The sequence below is a fragment of the Chiloscyllium punctatum genome, chromosome 36 (genome assembly GCF_047496795.1).
Source record: "Chiloscyllium punctatum isolate Juve2018m chromosome 36, sChiPun1.3, whole genome shotgun sequence".
Lineage (NCBI taxonomy): Eukaryota > Metazoa > Chordata > Chondrichthyes > Orectolobiformes > Hemiscylliidae > Chiloscyllium > Chiloscyllium punctatum.
The window spans coordinates 55,132,653-55,150,037 of record NC_092774.1 but is presented as its reverse complement, the minus strand read 5'-3'; the positions used below and the strand labels follow the sequence as shown (position 1 = coordinate 55,150,037).

The 17,385-nt window shown below is 46.2% G+C and overlaps 2 non-coding genes across 2 annotated transcripts; both read right to left on the bottom strand.

Moving 5' to 3' along the window:
• Window positions 1–6,668: 6,668 nt before the first annotated feature.
• trnae-uuc (transfer RNA glutamic acid (anticodon UUC)) lies at window positions 6,669–6,740 on the bottom strand. Its single transcript has one exon. It is a non-coding gene; the product is annotated as a tRNA-Glu (tRNA).
• Window positions 6,741–7,904: 1,164 nt separating this feature from the next.
• Window positions 7,905–7,976, bottom strand: trnam-cau (transfer RNA methionine (anticodon CAU)). Its single transcript has one exon. It is a non-coding gene; the product is annotated as a tRNA-Met (tRNA).
• Window positions 7,977–17,385: the final 9,409 nt, after the last annotated feature.

Genomic DNA, 17,385 nt, shown 5'->3' with positions numbered 1-17,385 from the left:
CCTGAGCACACTGGTTCCTAAATCCTGGCGCCAGGCAGACACTGATGCAATCTGGTCTTCTGCTGCCAACTGCAGAGAATGGTAACAATCCCTGCCACTATTCTTTCCCTGACCACCACTGCCCCCTGCCCAACATTGTTCTTACTCCCACCACACAGCCAGTTAACTTCTCACTCGTGCAGACCTCTCTCAGATCCCCTTTATCTGTTTGACCTGTGCTGACACCCTCCTGACCCTGTCCACTGACCCAGTCAGAAGGCTTTGTCTGTAGAGGAATGACCATCTCCCAGAATAAAGTGTCCAGTTAACTTTCCCCTTTTCCCCCAACGTGTCTGCAGCCCGGCTTCCAGCTGCATCTTTCTGAGCCGAAGGTTCTCCAGCCTGTGTTTGCCCTGGATCACAGCATCCAGAGCATTTCAACTTCAGCAAATCGAAAGACAAGCCCAACCCTTGGAAGAGAAGGGGGAGAAACAGAACAGACATGAACGTGAAATCATTGTAGTGCGATCACTTCCCTTAAGCATGAATAGAGGTTTTCAGTCGTCCGTGAGTTTGTAACGCGTCTGACTCCAGATCAGAAGGTTGCGTGTTCAAATCACGTCAGGTTCACTGAAATCGGCTTCTTACATTTCAAATCAAGAAAGAAGTACGTTCACTCCGTATATCGGTTGTGTCAAATCTTCTTTGCGGAAACTTTCCATCACACGTGAAGCTTTGCTGTCAGTTTGATTTGTAAACACTGTGTTAGGGAGGTGGTGTGCCCATTGGTTGGGTAAATGCTCAGCTCCGCGCAATGTGAGAAGTGAAACACAAACTGTTCGTTCAGTTGGTGACCGCGGGGTGTGAAGAACATTATACCGATATTTTTACAACATAATCTAGAGATTGCCATCCAGGAATTAGTTACATCAAACTGCCACGCAATGATGTTATGGCCTCAGGAAACTATAATAGACAATAGACAATAGATGCAGGAGTAGGCCATTCAGCCCTTCGAGCCTGCACCGCCATTCAACATGATCATGGCTGATCATTCCCAAGCAGTATCCTGTTCCAGCCTTATCTCCATAACCCTTGAGTCCACTATATTTAAGAGCTCTATCCAATTCTTTCTTAAATGAATCCAGAGACTGGGCCTCCACTGCCCTCTGGGGCAGATCATTCCACACAGCCACCACTCTCTGGGTGAAGTAGTTTCTCCTCATAACGTGAAGATCGCTGGAATGATTTTCTACATCCGACTGCAATATAAACACAGATCATTGTTTGCAGTTTTGGTGGAACAAAAGACATCGTATTGGTGGATAATTACAATTAGTGCAAACACAGCGAGCCATCGATAAATATTAATCCTGTTCACTTCAATGGCCAAATTTCAATTCAGAAACCAAGTGCACTTGGCTGCTTGTAACATAGACAATATGGCAAAATGGCTCATAGGAGGAGAAATGCGGCATTGAGGAGGAGTGAAATGTTTGCTTTTGGTCACCTCCACAATTGTTAGAAAAACAGGTTGAAAGGATTCTTAAAAGGTGTCTGAAGTAGTGGTGAGGGATAACACTTCAGACAACGCAAAGGGGAAGACCACTTTCTAGTGGAAGAAAAATACATTCCTTATTTCTAAAAGAACTGGGAAACAGAAGAGGGAATGAAATCTGACTTGGGAGCTATTTCTTATTTGTTGAGGATGTTGCTTCATCACAGTCTTGGTTTAGAGCATAAGCTCTTCATCAGGAATAAAGGGTGTCCCAAGGGGGCTGAGAGATAAATGGGAAGGAAGTGAGGCCGGAGGGAAGGCAGCTGGGAGTGCAATAGGTAGATGGAGGTAGGGATTGATGGTGATAGGTCAGAGATGACGGTGGAGCAAATAGGTGAGAAGCAAGGTGGACAGGTATGACAGGTCAAGAGGTTGGTGTCGAATTGGAAGGTTGGATCTGGGACAAGGTGGGGGAGAGGAAATAAGGAAACTGATGAAATCTGCATTGATACCATGTGGTTGGAGGGTCTTAAAGCAGAAGTTGAGGTGTTTTTCCTATAAGTGTCGGGTAGCAAGAGTTTGGCAGTGGAGGAGGCCCAGGACTTGCATGTCCTTGGTGGAATGGGAGGGGGAGTTAAAGTCTTCCTGCACAGGGCGGTGTGTCGTTTAGATTTAGAGTCCCAGAGTTGTTCCCTGAAATGTTGCGCTAGTTGGCACCCAGTTTCCCCAATGTGGATGAGACCATATTGCGAGCAATGGACATAATCGTATAAATAGATTGCATAAATCTTAGCCTGCCAGAGTTTTTTTCTTTAATTAAATGAAAGAATTTTTTATTCAATTGGATGACTGCATGAAACGGTTTGTTGGTCAGATTTGAATCATCACTCCCAAATGAGACGATGCCATGAATATCAGTGAACTGCTCTTTTTGTTAAAAACTACAAGTTCTTGATTTGTTTTCACAACTTACTGGTATTCACACCTGCACATTCAATGTCAAACTCTGACATCAGAAATGAAATTACAGCATAAATTTTGACTTACAATATTCGAACAAACAAATTAATAGCACACCGTAAATAGCAAGTCTGATTAATAAGAAATTAAATTTGACCAAAAAAGTATAAAATCAAGACGGGAGATAAGAAATGGGGTAAGGGCAGAAGGCAAGAAATACAGCATCATAGAAAGTGCTCATCCAGCGAGTGCGTTTTATCAACGACCACTGCAAAATATAAACACTCTGATATGATCCTCCGGTTTTAATGTAAACCATAGCCCCATACAGTAGGTACCATCAAAATGAGTTAAAAATACCAGCCTTGAGCAAATCCAGCTTCCAGCCTTACACCACCGCTTCTTGGAGCTTGGACCTTCCTCCAGCACCGGGGGGTTGTTGAACTCCTGGGCTCCAGCGGCCACGCCTCCACTGAAGAAGCTTTAGGAAGCAGATGCAAAGGCAAGATACAGAACAGAGAACCTTTGGATATGAAAGCAGCTTTCAGAGACATTGAGCAGTAGCATCACATGTTTTGTACCCATCGACCTATTGGTTATCTACCCAGCACACTCATGCAGCACCACTCTACTTCTGTGCTCCCAGCAGCTGGATTGTGGATCAGTTTAAAGTAGGTCCTATATCTCTGATTACATCGGTACACAAGACAGTGAAGAAAGGTTTCAGCACACTGGCCTTCATCAGTTCGGGAATTGAGTATAGATGTTGGCAAGTTATGTTGTAGTTATACAGGACGTTGATGAGGCCGCACCTGGAATATTGTGATCAGTTTTGGTCCCCTTGGTGTTCTGACTTCTGACTTCTTCAACACTGGGTTTGTGTTGAACTTGATGGGATACTTTGTCCAACTCAGCATGTTTAAACAGTATCTCTCAGAGGGATTCATCTGAAACTTTTCAGGAGGTGAGCACAACAAGATTGAACTATTCAAAGTTACTTGGACTCTATTTTAAACTTACATCAGGAATGGTAGTCAGAGACACGAACAGCATGGAAACAGACCCTTCGGTCCAACTATTCCATGCTGACCTGATATCCTAAATTAATCTACTCCCATTTGACAGCACCTGACCCATATACTCTGGCCGCTTATTTCATATATATACCACCCTCTGCATGAAGAAGTTGTCCCTTTAATATATTTTGCCTCTTACCCTAAACTTATGCCCTCTAGTTCTGGACTCCCCCACCCCAAGGAAAGGACATTGTCTATTACACTGTCAATGCCCCTCATGATTCTGTAACCTCTATTAGGTCCCGTCTCTGCCTCCGATGCTCCAGTGAAAACAGCCCCACGCTATTCAGCCTCTCCCTGTAGCTCAAACCCTCCAACCCCCAGCAACATTCCTGTAAATCGTTTCTCACAGAGAAGTCAACGTTTCAGTCCTGAAGAAGGGTTAATACCCAAAACGCTGACTACTCCACATCCTGGTGCTGCCTGGCTTGCTGTATTCTCCCAACCTCCTACTTGCCAACTTCGGGTTGCAATATGTAGTGACTCAGTGGTTACCACTGCAGCCTCACAGCGCCAGGGTCCCAGGTTTGATTCCAGCCTTGGGTGACGGTCTGTGAGGAATTTGCACTTTCTCCCAATGTCTGCATGGGTTTTCTCTGCGTGGTCCTGTTTTCTTCCATAAACTAAAGATATGCAGGTCATGTGGATGGGCCATGCTTAATTGCCCATAGAGGTAGGTACATTAGTCAGAGGGAAATGGGTCTGGATGGGTTACACTTCGGAGGGTCGGTGTGGCCTTGTCGGACGAATGGCCTGTTTCCACAGTGTAGCTAATCTCATCCAATACTTTTGTTACGAACGAATGGCAGAGTAGGCCGAACTTCTTCTCCAATGGTCTTGCGGTCTTCGGTTTCTCTGGATCATTTCATTGGCAATGTGCAGTCCCGGGCTCAATGAGCAACAGTGTCCACTGAAGGCAAAGCTCATTGGATCGTAGAACTCCCACAATGTGGAAACAAGTCCTTCAGCCGAACACATCTGCACTGATCTTCCGAAGACTAACCCACTCAGATCCATTTTCCTACCCTCCATAACTTGCACACAGACCCCAAAGCGTGGAATTATTCCTGGGTTCCTGGTGCCATTAGGCAGCAATGCTAACCCTGAGCCACCATGGAGTTGTGATTGTGGGGTGTCGGGAAGGCAATTGTAGTCCAGCAGAAGACTAAAACAGCCCACCTACTCTGCCACTGCACCCACTGTCAGAAATGGCAGGAGGTTCAGTCCTGGGAGGTGACCGAAGGCAGCATCAATGGTAGGATCTGATTGCTGGGAGCACTGGTGCCCCCGCTGGTGCTTCCGCAAGTTGTAGGAAAACATGAACCTCTTCCAACACTCGGTCCAGCTGGTGTGGATACATTGGATCTTCAGTAGGGCGGAGGAATTGCTGAAGGCCTTCCCGCAATTAGGGCAGCAGAATGGCCTCCCCCCCCCCCTCCGCCACTGTCCCCCCCACCACCCCCAACACCCCCGTGTGGTCCAGCTGGTGATTCAGCAGTGTGGAGGAGCAGGTAAAGACCTTCCCACGTTCAAGGCAGGAGAACGGTTTCTCCCTGGTGTGGATAGACTGGTGCCTCAGCAGGGCAGAGGAATTGCTAAATGCCTTCCTGCACAAAGGGCAACTGAACGACCTTTCTACCATTTGGACACACCAATGGGCCAGTAGGTCGGAGGAAAGAGCAATGCCCCTCCTGCACTCGGGGCACAAGAACGGCCTCTCAGTGTAGACCCACTGGTGACTCAGCAGGTGGGAAGACCTGCTGAAGGCCATCTCACACTTGGAGCCGGAGAACAGGCTTCCCCGGTGTGGACCAACTGGTCGTCAGCAGGGCAGAGGAATCACTGAAGGCCTTCCCACACTCAGGGCAGCAGAAGGGCCTCTTCCCCTCTGTGGACCCATTGGTGCTTCAAAACCCTTTCAAATTTCACAATACCCTTCTGATTGGAGGGAGACCAGAATTGCACACAATATTCTAAAAGTGGTCTCACCAATGTCCTGGACAGCCACAACATAACTTCCCAACTCCAATACTCAGTCAGAGGATTGGGAAAGCTTTCAAAACTCACAAAAAACAAACAGGAAAGAATGGAGGGAAAAACCGAATTTTTGAGAGTAAGCTTGGAAGCATCACTGAGAAATCGGCGGAATGGGTTTATTGGGGACACGTTCTCCTTAAATACACTATATACGTATTTCTCTTGTGGTCTTCGTAGTTTCTCTGTGTTGCAGTGTGTAGTGGCTCGTTGAAATAATGTCCTGATGCAGCTTCGTTTGTGGGTGTTGGGATGATTGCTTCTGTGGTTAAGTATTTGGTTTGTGTGTGCTGTTTTTCTGTAGATGATAGTTTGAAGTTACCCATTGACTGTTCACTCTACTGTAACATCTAAGATTGGAAGTTTAGTGTTGTTCTCCTCTTTTTCAAACTCGGAGCCCCCCTCAGGCCATAGTCTCACTACTTGGAACACCAATATACAGACTAGTCAAAGGCCTCCACTGAGGACTAAAACACCAAGTCGAAGATTCACTCCACTCCATTTACTCCATGCAAGAATTCCTGAACACCAAAGACACGAAGATAGAAGAGGATGGAATAATGTTGTTCTTTGACATAACAGCCCTGTTCACATCCATTAACATCAACATGGCCAAAGAAAACTGAAGACACTACCCGAAGAACCAAAGACAGAAACACAGCACCAACTTCATCAGCAAAGATAACTGTCAACCTCGTGGTTACCACCCACTTTATATTCAGTAACAAGCCCTACAAACAAATCAACGAAATATTCATGAAACACTTCTGTCATCAAAAAATGAAACAAATTAGAGGAAACCTACAACACCATCAACAATCTCCTTACTGGCATAAAATTCCCAAAAGAGGAGAACAACAACAAATTGCCATTTCTCGATGTCACAGTAGACCGAACAATCAATGATAAATTCAAAACAGCCTCTACCGAAAAACAGCACACGCGAACCAAGTACTTAGCTACAAAAGTAATCATCCCTACACCTACAAACAAATCTGAACGAGGGCACTATTTCAACGGACCACTACACACTGCAGCACCCAGTGACTACGAAGACTGATAAGTAACTGTACAGCGCATTTAAGGAGAATGGGCAGCCAAAACAACACACTGCAAATTGCTTCCCTGACCGGGGATAGAACCCGGGCCGCAGCGGTGAAAGCGCCGAATCCTAACCACTAGACCACCAGGGAGATATTGGCGAAGTTTGACAGCTCTACTGAAAATTGCTTCCCTGCCCGGAAATCGAACCCGGGTCACGGGACTGCAGATGCTGGAGATCAGAGGAGAGAGAATGTAGTGCTGTAAAAGCACAGCAGGTCAGGCAGTACCCGAGGAGCAGGAGAATCGACGTTTCGGGCAGAAGCACTTCATGAGGAATCTTTTGATTCCTTTCGGGCATACACCCGCCTGATGAATGGCTTATGCCCGAAACATCGATTCTCCTGCTTCTTGGATGCTGCCTGAGCTGCTGTGTTTTTCCAGCACTACACTGTCAACACTAATTTTGGATATCTGGTCAGCATGGCAGGTTGGACCAAATGGTCTGTACAACTCTATGAGAAGCATACTTTGACAAATTACAAACTATTGTATGTCCTTGTTAACAAGGCTTAGTACACCACATGCTTTACTAACCATTCTCCACAGGTCCTGCCCCTTCAATGGCTGAATAACATATACATGCTGGTGCATAATCTCCTTCACTAGTATCTCCACACTATCCTAGGGAATTGCACAAGTAACAGCAAGAGTAAACAGCAGAAGGATTTTAAAAAAGTGAGGGTAAAAATCACAAGGCCCAGTAAAAGCAGATGGAAAGTGAATGTAAAATGTCACTATGACAGGACAGGCCCCACATTTACTTCCCCTCCGTGCCACCCCCCAACCTGCCTCACCTTTCACCTCCCGGACCCAGTACCTTCCAGGTGACCCCATAGTTGACACAGGGGCCGCCCCACGACCAGCAGAACTCCACCACCCAGGCGGCCGAGTGTTCCCAAACAGGCCCTTAACTGTCACTTGTCTCTCTCTCTCTGACGTTATTCCCAATCGGTGGTATCCGTCCTAATAGTGGGGGACGATGTCTGAGTCGTGATGCGGTTTCTGACATGCTTGTCATTCACGTCTGAACCAGACGTGAATGGGTTTCAACTTTACCAGCTCATGAGCATCGCAGAGAACTGGTTTTGCGATTCAGTTCAGAGGAAACCGACCAAGAACAGAATATCACTGAGACCTCTAAAACCACATCCCTAGAATGGAGAGGATTTGGCGAGCGCGTCGCATTTGGACACTCGGCAAGTAGATGCGAAGGCCGCTGGCTGAAGAAAGCAGATCAAGGTGACAGTGAACGATAGCAGAGGATGGTTTCGATCCATCGACCTCTGGGTTATGGGCCCAGCACGCTCCCGCTGCGCCACTCTGCTGCCGCTTGGGGAGCTCGTTGCACAGAACACTTCAGGTTTTTGTCTGGCACGTGGCAGGCACCTTCGAGCCTGATGTCAAAGACCTCCACTGCTGTCGTGTGATATGCTGTTTCGCAGACGTATGGAGGCTGTGTAAATATAAACTTTTTTCTAAATTCCCACATTCTGTCGGTCGAACTGTGATTTCACACTGAATCACAACATGTGTCACAGCGCAGACGGAGGCTATGCGGCCCACCTTCGCTCTGCTGGTTCTACACTTAAGTAAACGTGTGACTCTAGTCGTTTCATTCTCTCGCTTTCTTAGCGTAAATCTGCACATCTGAACGTGACCACCGAATTCCCTTTTGGGTCCATTGAATCTTCCTCTTTGTCAATGTCAGACAGGGACTTACTGACCCTCACCACTCCCTGTACGAAAACGTTCTTCCTAATGTCACTTTTACTTCTTTTCCTTGTGACTTTAAAATTATGCCGAATCGTTATGGATCCTTTCAGACGTGGGAACGTTTTCACAACATTATTTCCTGTTTCTAGGTCCCTCATGACTTGGAAAAGTTCGGTTCTCCGAGGAGAGCTGTCCCAATTTTCCAATCTACCATGATTGCTGACATTCCTCAAACACTGCACCACTCACGTCAACCTGTTGAACACTATGGTAAAAACAATGACTGCAGATGCTGGAAACCAGATTCTGGATTAGTGGTGCTGGAAGAGCACAGCAGTTCAGGCAGCATCCAAGTAGCTTGTTGAACACGATCTCCAACCATTTCACTTCTCTGTTTTCTGCCTCATTCGTACTCCAGGCAGCCCACGCTCGTTTCACGAAGGTGCTTTTTGAGAAAGTTAATCAGGCAGTTTTGCACAAGTCAAGTTAAAAAAACTGCGGGCTCGTCCGGGTTTTGAACCCGTGACCTCTCGCAAGTCGGCATACTATCAGACCCTGAGCGAGAATCATGCGCCTGGACCAACAAGCCAGAAAGCACGTACGCCCGTAACGCCCCACACCTCTTGAGCGAGCTAAGACATGCTCAGCATGAAATACGTTTGAGATTGCTCAAAGAATTGCAAGCGACAAAGACTTTCCCGAACAACTGCTTCTCATCCAGTCTCCCTGCTGCTCTTTGTCCCGTCCCTCGGAACCGGGCTCTCTCCACTGGCAGATAATTCAACCATTTTGTTTCGAAACTTTTCTCTGACACACGAGCGGCCAGTGATAAGTATTGCCCTCCTGAACATCGGATACAGAGAACAGGAGAAGACCACGCATGTGAAACAGGGAATTCTCATCCATTGTTTCAGGTTGCACAAATAGGAAAAAAAATGTTTCTGACGGAAGCTTACAATCCTGGTGGCTTTTGTGAGAAACGCCAAGAGGTTTTTGGACATTGTCAGGGTTTGGTTACCAACTGAGGTTTCCAGGGTCTGAGCCACACAACAGGTGGCAGGATGGAGAAAGGAATGTGGACTTGGGTTACATCCCCATGATAGAGTCATAGAGCTCGACAGCAGAGAAACAGGCCTTTCAATTCCAACATGTCCATGCCGATCAGACATCCCAAATTGGTCAGGCCGCTTGCGGAATACTATGTTCAGTTCGGGTCTCCCTGATTTAGGAAGGGTTTTAAACTTAAAACGACTCAGAAAAGATTAACAAGGATCTTGCCAGGGTTGGAGTGTTTGAGTTATGGAGAGAGGCAGAATGAGCTGGGGCTGTTTTTCTGGCGTATCAGAGGCTGAAGGGTGACCTAATAGAGGTTTATAAAATCATGAGGGGCATGGGTAGGGTAATTAGACAAGGTGTTTTCCCAGAGTGGGGTGTCCAAACCTGTCCAAGGGCAGAAGTTTCAGGTGAGAGGGAGAAGATTTAAAAGGGGCATAAAGAGGTAACCTTTTCACGCAGAGGGTGGTGTGTGCTGCCAGCGGAAGTGGTAAACGCTAGTAAAATTACTACACTTCAAAAACGTCTGGATGAGGACATTAACAGGAAGGCTTTAGAGGGATATGGGTCAAATGCTGGCAAATGGGACTAGGTTTGTCCAGGATAGCTGCTGGTCATGAATGTGTTGGACTGAATGGACTATTTCCGTGCTGTACATCTTTGTGACTCTCCGTCCAATGCTCACTTACTGTCCCCTTCAATAACAGTATAATTGGAAGTATATTGACATATCTAAAACACAATATTACAACAAATAATTATCATCTAATCTTAGAGAATCACAGATAGTGCATTAAATGCTTCAGTAACACCAGACAGATCTGTGTCCCTTTTTACGTTCCAATACTGATAAGTGCCATGAGGATCTGAAAGCGTGGAGAGACAGAATGTGAAATTCCTACCCTTGGATTCACAGCCTCGGCCTCCAGTTGCTACAAGTGAACAGTGGTTTTTCGCCCCCCCCCCCCCCCCCACTTCTTTCTCTCCCAGGATGAGGAATGGGAAGGGAGAAATGCTGTTTTTCTCCCAGATTTCGCGCAGAGGTACGGAGTTTCGCTCTGAAACTGATAGGGCTGTTTCTGCATTGTGACGTCCACAATCATGGCAGAGAATTCTTGGAGGAGCCAATCGGACCGCCGAGTTGAGAGTGTGGTGCTGATAAAGCACAGCAGGTCAGGTAGCATCCGAGGAGCAGGAGAATTGGTGTTTCAGGAATGAGGCTTGTGAGCCCAGGGGGTAGAGAAATAAATGAGAGGGGGGTGGAGATGCGGGTGGGTGGGGGAAGTTGGCTGAGACTGTGACAGGTAGTGAAGGTGGGGTAATGGCGATAGATCAGAGAGGAGTTTGGAGCGGATAAGTGGGAAGGAAGATGGACAGGTCATGAGAGCGGTGCTGAGTTAGAAGGTTGGGTCTGGGATAAGGTGGGGGGAGGGCAAATGAAGAAACTGGCGAAATCCATACCACTCCCGTCTGGGTGGAGGGTCCCAAGGTGGAAGATGAGGCGTTCTTCCTCCAGGCATGGGGTGGTTAGGTTTTGACGATTGAGGAGTCCCAGGACCTGCATGTCCTTGGCGAAATGGGAGGAGGAGTTAAAGCATTCAAACACTGGGCAGTGGGGTTGCTTTGTGCATCTGTCCTGGAGATGTTCTCTGAAGTGTTCTGCAAGTAGTTATCCTATCTCCCCAAGGTAGTGGAGACCGCATCAGCAGCAATGGATACAGTAAATGATGTGTGAAGAAGTGCAGGTGAATCTATGTTGGACGTAGAAGGCTCCTTTAAGGCATTGGACAGAGGTAAGAGGGGAATTGTGGGCGCAGGTTTTCCAATTCTTGCAGTGGTGAGGGAAGGTGCCAAGATTGGAGAGTGGGTTGGGTTGGGGAGCAGATTAGATGCGCTTGGAGGCCATCATCGACCATATTGGAGTGGAAATTGTGGTCTTTGAAGAAAGAGGCCATCTGATGTGTTCTGTGGTGGAACTGGTCCTCCTGGGAGCAGATGTGGTGGAGGCGGAAGAATTGGGAATCAGGGATAGCGTTTTTACACGAGGCAGGATGGGAGGAGCTGTAGTCCAGGGAGCTGTGGGAGTTGGTGGGTTTGTAGAAGATGTCCGTGTTGCATCGGTCTCTGTTAGAGGGAGAGGTCCAGGAAAGGGAGGGAAGTGTCTGAAATGGTCTAGGTGGACTTAAAGTCAAGGTGTAATGTATTGGTTAAATTGATGAAGTGTCCAACCTCCACGTGGGAGCACAAGGTGGCACCGATACAGCCATCAATGTAACGGAGGAAAAGGTGGGGAATGGCCCCGGTGTAGCTGCGGAAGACTGACTTTTCTATGTACCTAATGAAGAGACAGGCATAGCTGGTGCCTACGCCTGTGCCCATGGCTACCCCTTTGGTCTGGCAGAAGTGGGAGGATTCAAAGGAGAAATTATTGAGGGTGAGAACCAGTTCAGCCAAATGAATCAGTGCATCATTGGAGGGGTACCATTGGGGACCCCAGGAGAGGAAGAAATTTGAAGGCCTTGGAGCCACAGTGCCATCCAGTGATGTCCATGTGTTTTAAACTGCCTGTCTCGCATTGGTCAACTGCCCTCGCATGTGCCTGGAGATTGACCAATTGGAATTTCTGGAGGACCGGAAGGCTGTTAGGTCATCCTGTCAATCAGAACCCCCTATGTCTGATTGCAGAAGTTGGACCATGAGTTCCTGAAGCTGTTGCGCCTCTCTCTCTGAACGAAGATTGAGCTTCACCCCAGACTGCAACTTCCTTCCTCTATATGATATCTGTGAGTACCACACACTCTTTTCTCACCCTCTCCTTTTCCATTTATTTTCTCATTCTGAGGTTAACTTGTTGACTTTGCAGGAGATGAAAGTGGGGTAGAGTTTATAGGATGAGAGGGCTTGTTCCAGCTGCTCATGGTATTGGTGAGACCACAGCTCAAATATATTCTGTGAATTTCTGGGTCATTTCCTTAAGGAGGGATGTACTTGTATTGGAAGCAGTTCAGAGAAGGTTCACTCGACTGATTCCTGTCATGAAGAGGATTGTCTTATGAGGAGAGGTTGAGCAGATTGGGTTAGCAGTCACTGGCTTTGAGAAAAATGAGGGGTGACGTCATTTTAAACCAATAAAACTCTGAGGGTTCTCATGAACACAGGTTCTGATAAAATGCTTCCCAGTCAGAAAGTCTAGAGCTCACTGACACAGATTACAAATCAGGGCTCTCCCAATATCAGGCAGAAATGATGAATTTATTCTCTCGTTAATTTGTGTAATGCTTCCCCACAGAGAATAATGGATTCTGGCCCATGGAATGTCTTCAAGGCTGAATTGAACATCATTTTGAGTGACAGGTATTTGAAAGGTTATAGACAGCAGGCAGGAAATGGAGATAAGGCCACAGCAGCACAGACATGATCTTGTGGAATTGCAGAGCAAGCCCCATGAGCTGAATGGCCCACTCCTAGCCCAGTCTCTTACAGCCCGTGTCCAGGACAGGAGAAGGCGAGCATAGGTCTGTCAGTCAAAATTTTTCAGCATTTTTAGGAGAACGGGAATGAGGGTGATAATAGCTACAGCAGAGTAAGAATGGAGGGTGACTGTAGCATTAAGATTCACATTTTTGAGGGAAGGAGAAACGAAAGAATGTTCCACAGAAACCAGAATTGTCTGTTTTGAATTTCTATACTGTCTAGACAGCAATGTCTTCTGTAATCTCCTTTTACAGGATACGAGAAAGGGTGGATTAACAGCCAGAAATCTCAAAACAAGATCTGATAGAGACAATCAATTTATTGACACGGGAATATCATCGGCCTTTGAATCTAGAAGATTTTTGTTTCTCTCCTGTCCTGTCTGCTTCACAAGGTTTCAAACATCAGTGAGACTGAGGAATGCATACCTGAGTGAGAGTGTTCCAATGAACTGACTGTGGGAAGAGCTTTAAGCGGCTACACAGCCTGAAATAGCAACATCCCAGTCGCAGCAGTAATAGATGGAACACATTCCGTCCATGAGTGGTCTTTCAACTGATTGTCAAAGCTGGAGAGAGACAAGGATTCCCACATCATGGGGAAATCGTGGGAGCAAAGTAATATCTTCGCCCTTTCCATTCCTCATCCTGGGATGGAGAGAGAGAGGGAGGAAACACTATTCACTTGTCGCAACTGAAGTGAATCGAGGGAGGGAGCAGACTCTGCAAAGGTGTCAGATGCTCTCTGTTCTTCTTAACGGTATATAATTTTTTTTCCCCTCAGTTTGACACGTTTATTTAAATACAATTTGCATTGTGGAAAAAGATCACTTCTTTCCTCGTGTTCAGAATGAAAAGGGTAGTTAATCGTGGGATTGAGCAGAATCTAAGGGATTGGCACGTTGATATAAAATGTAGACATATGTTGCTTCATATAGTGTATATCTGATTATTCGCTGTTATAAAAGCTTTGTGGCTATTATTTTTCACATTCTAATCTAGCATTGAAGTTATACTCTGTATTTCTTGTTATCTTTTTTATTGAATAGGACAGCAGAAAGTCATTCAGCAACTTTACTGGTTTGTTTTTCTCAAGAAGCCTTGACATTTCATTTACATTGTCCTTGATTCAGCTCCATTTCCAGCGCCTTTGTAGGCAGCTTGTTCCAGGTTATTGTCACCGAAATGAAGATTTCCTCCATACACACTTACGGCTATCTGGCTGCATGAGGGTTTTCGGGTTTCTGTGTCCTGGATAATATGCGAACAGGCATCTGACAAACTACAGGAATTGTCACCTATGTAATGTTCATTTAACAGCACTGTCTGTGATCACGTATTTTGTGAATTTATTTTTGCAGGAAGACATATAGAAAGAAATCTGAAAGCAAATGGTACATAAACTTCTGACAGAGCCACTTGATTCATTGGAACTTGAATATCAGCAACCATTCAAATCGAGAAGAAACGTTTGCTTTTGTCTGCTTGAGAGATTTTGGACACTTAAGCAGGAAGAATACGGAGACACCCGAGTGAGGGAGATTCAGTGCACTGACTGTGAAAGGTGCTTGAATCAGTTACTCAGTTTGGGGAATCAAAGTCTCACCCCTCACGGTGGAGTGAGACTGTGTACCCATTCTGTTGGTAATTTCAAATCCAGAGCGACACAAGGAAAGCTCTCCCCATGGGGAAACTGTGGAAATGTGCGGACTGTGGGAAAGGGTTCCCTTTCCCGTCAGTGCTGGAGACTCAGTGATGCATTCACACAGGGGCGAGGCCATTCTCCTGCTCTGTGTGTGGGAAGAGATTCAGTTGGTTGTGCAACCAGCTGATGCACTGGCATGTTCACATCGGGGAGAAGCCATTCACTTGCTCCAAGTACAGGAATACATTCGTCAATTCTCCCGGCCTGCTGAAACATTCTTGCGTCCGCACTGGGGAGAGGCCGTTCACCTACTGTAACTGCAGGAAGGGGTTCATGAGTTCATCCACCCTGCAGACATACCAGTGGGTCCACACTGGGAGAGGCTGTTCTCCTGCTCTGACTGCAGGAAGGGATTTGGTTAGGTGGACAACTTCCCGAGGCACTAGTGAGTTCATGTGCCATCACTGTGATTGAAGGAGCAATGGCCAAGTGGTATTGTCAACTGAATTACCCACTCAACTCTGGGAGCTCCCAGGTTTGTATCCTACCACGGTAGGTTGAAATTTAGTCAGAAATCTGGAGTTCAGAATCTAATGATGAAACTATTTTCAGGGGGAAAACATCCTCATCTAATTCACTCATGGTTTTTTTTTAGGGAAGGAAACTGCTGTTGTGGGAAAGGATTCACTCAGTCGTCCCAGATGCATCCTTTACCCGGTCTGGCTTACACATGACTCCAGACTCTCTGCAATATGGTCGACTTTAAACCCCTGCCCCTGGAAACTGAGTGGGGAGAAATTTACTTAAATATAGTGTGTGGGTAACCAATGGTAAAGCAACTGGGACAGCAGGGGAGGTCAGGGATGTGTGTGTGTGCTTTGAGCTTCAGCTGTTGAAGAAAAGGAAAGCTACTTTTTGTAATTTTTTTTGCTGGGGAGATCATGAAACTGTAACAAAGTTGGGTCGCAATAAAGGTTGCCTAAATTCGGACTCAGACATTGAAAGATTTAAAATCGAACGGGCTTCTGTTTTAAGGCTGCTCACTCAGCTCCCAGCACTACGTTGCCAAAGTCTTGAATCAAAAGAAGTAGTGAATCAGTAGCAAGTATTGTTAGAGACTGTTAAGATCTCTGCAGGTACTGCATTGTTTCATCAACATCGTCATGTTTACTGGCACCAGCAGGAAGTGTTGTGGCTGTGTTCATGAGAAACAACGTTAAAAATCACATAACACCAGAATATAGTCCAACAGGTTCATTTGGAAGCACTAGCTTTCGAACCGCTGCTCCTTCATCAGGTAGCTGTGGATCAGGATCATAAGACACAGAATTCCTAGCAGAGGATCAGTGTCATGCAACTGAAATGATATATTGAACAAACCAAGATTGCTGTTGAGTCTTTCATCTTTTAGAATGGATTGCAGGTTTCAGTTCATTAATATGCAAATCCTAGAACTTCTTTTAAGTCATATCCTCGAGATAACTGAAGGTAATTCGGATAGTGAAGAAGGCGTTTGGTATGCTTTCCTTTATTGGTCAGAGTATTGAATACAGGAGTTGGGAGGTCATGTTGCAGCTGATTAGGACATTGGTTTGGCCACTGTTGGTATATTGCGTGCAATTCTGGTCTCCTTCCTCTCGGAAAGATGTTGTGAAACTTGAAAGGGTTCATAAAACATTTACAAGGATGTTGCCAGGGTTGGAGGATTTGAGCGATAGAGAGAGGCTGAACAGGCTGGGGCTATTTTGCCTGGAGCGTTGGAGGCTGAGGTGTGACCTTATAGACGTTTACAAAATTATGAGGGGCATGGATAGGATAAATAGACAAAGTATTTTCCCTGGGATCGGGGAGTCCAGAACTAGAGGGCATTCCTTTTGGGTGAGAGGGAAAGATATAAAAGAGACCTAAGGGGCAACTTTTTCACGCAGAGGGTGATACGTGTATGGAATGAGCTGCCAGAGGATGTGGTGGAGGCTGGTACAATTGTAACATTTAAGAGGCATTTGGATGGGTATATGAATAGGAAGGGTTTGGAGGGATATGGGCTGGGTGCTAGCAAGTGGGATTAGATTGGGTTGGGATGTCTGGTCGTCGTAGACAGATTGGACCGTAGGGTCTGTTTCCATGCTTTACATCTCTAAGACTCTATGACTCTATTTTATAAAAAGAAGTGATAGCTCAGACAATGCATGGAAGGTGTGAGGTTCAAGACTGTCAGTATCCCAATCTTGAGTCAGACTGGTTCTATTTCCAAAGTAGGAATTTATAAAATATTCCATGCATTGACTGCCTGCAGATTGTGCACTTTTTGAGCAAAGTACAATGTATTTGCAAATATAATTCCGCAAATTCACCCTATTTACTTACGTGCATGTGTGTGTGTATGAGTGTGTGTGTGTGAGAGAGAGAGACTGTATAGTGTAGTGGAGTCACATGTAGTGCGACATCAACCCAAGGTCCATTTGAAGCCATCCTCATGGCTATTGATACCCAAGTTTGGAATCCAAGTTGAACTTAGCCTCTGCTCGGCCACCAGAAATGATTAAGCAGTTACACAACACACGTTGGAGCGTGTAAGGTGGGACTTGTCTTTTGATTTGCAGAAGGTGGGAGGCTCTGGATGCTGTGATTCAGGGCAAACACATGCTGGTGGACATTCGGCTCAGAGAGATGGAGCTGAAAGCCAGGCTGCAGACCTTTGATGAAAAAGATAACCAGGCATTTTATTCCAGGAGTTGGCCATTCCTCTCCGGACAGACCCTTCTGATTGAGTGAGTGGACAGGGTCAGGAGGTGTGAGCGTGGATCAGGCAGGTAAAGGGGATCTGAGAGAGGGCTGCAAGGGAGTGGA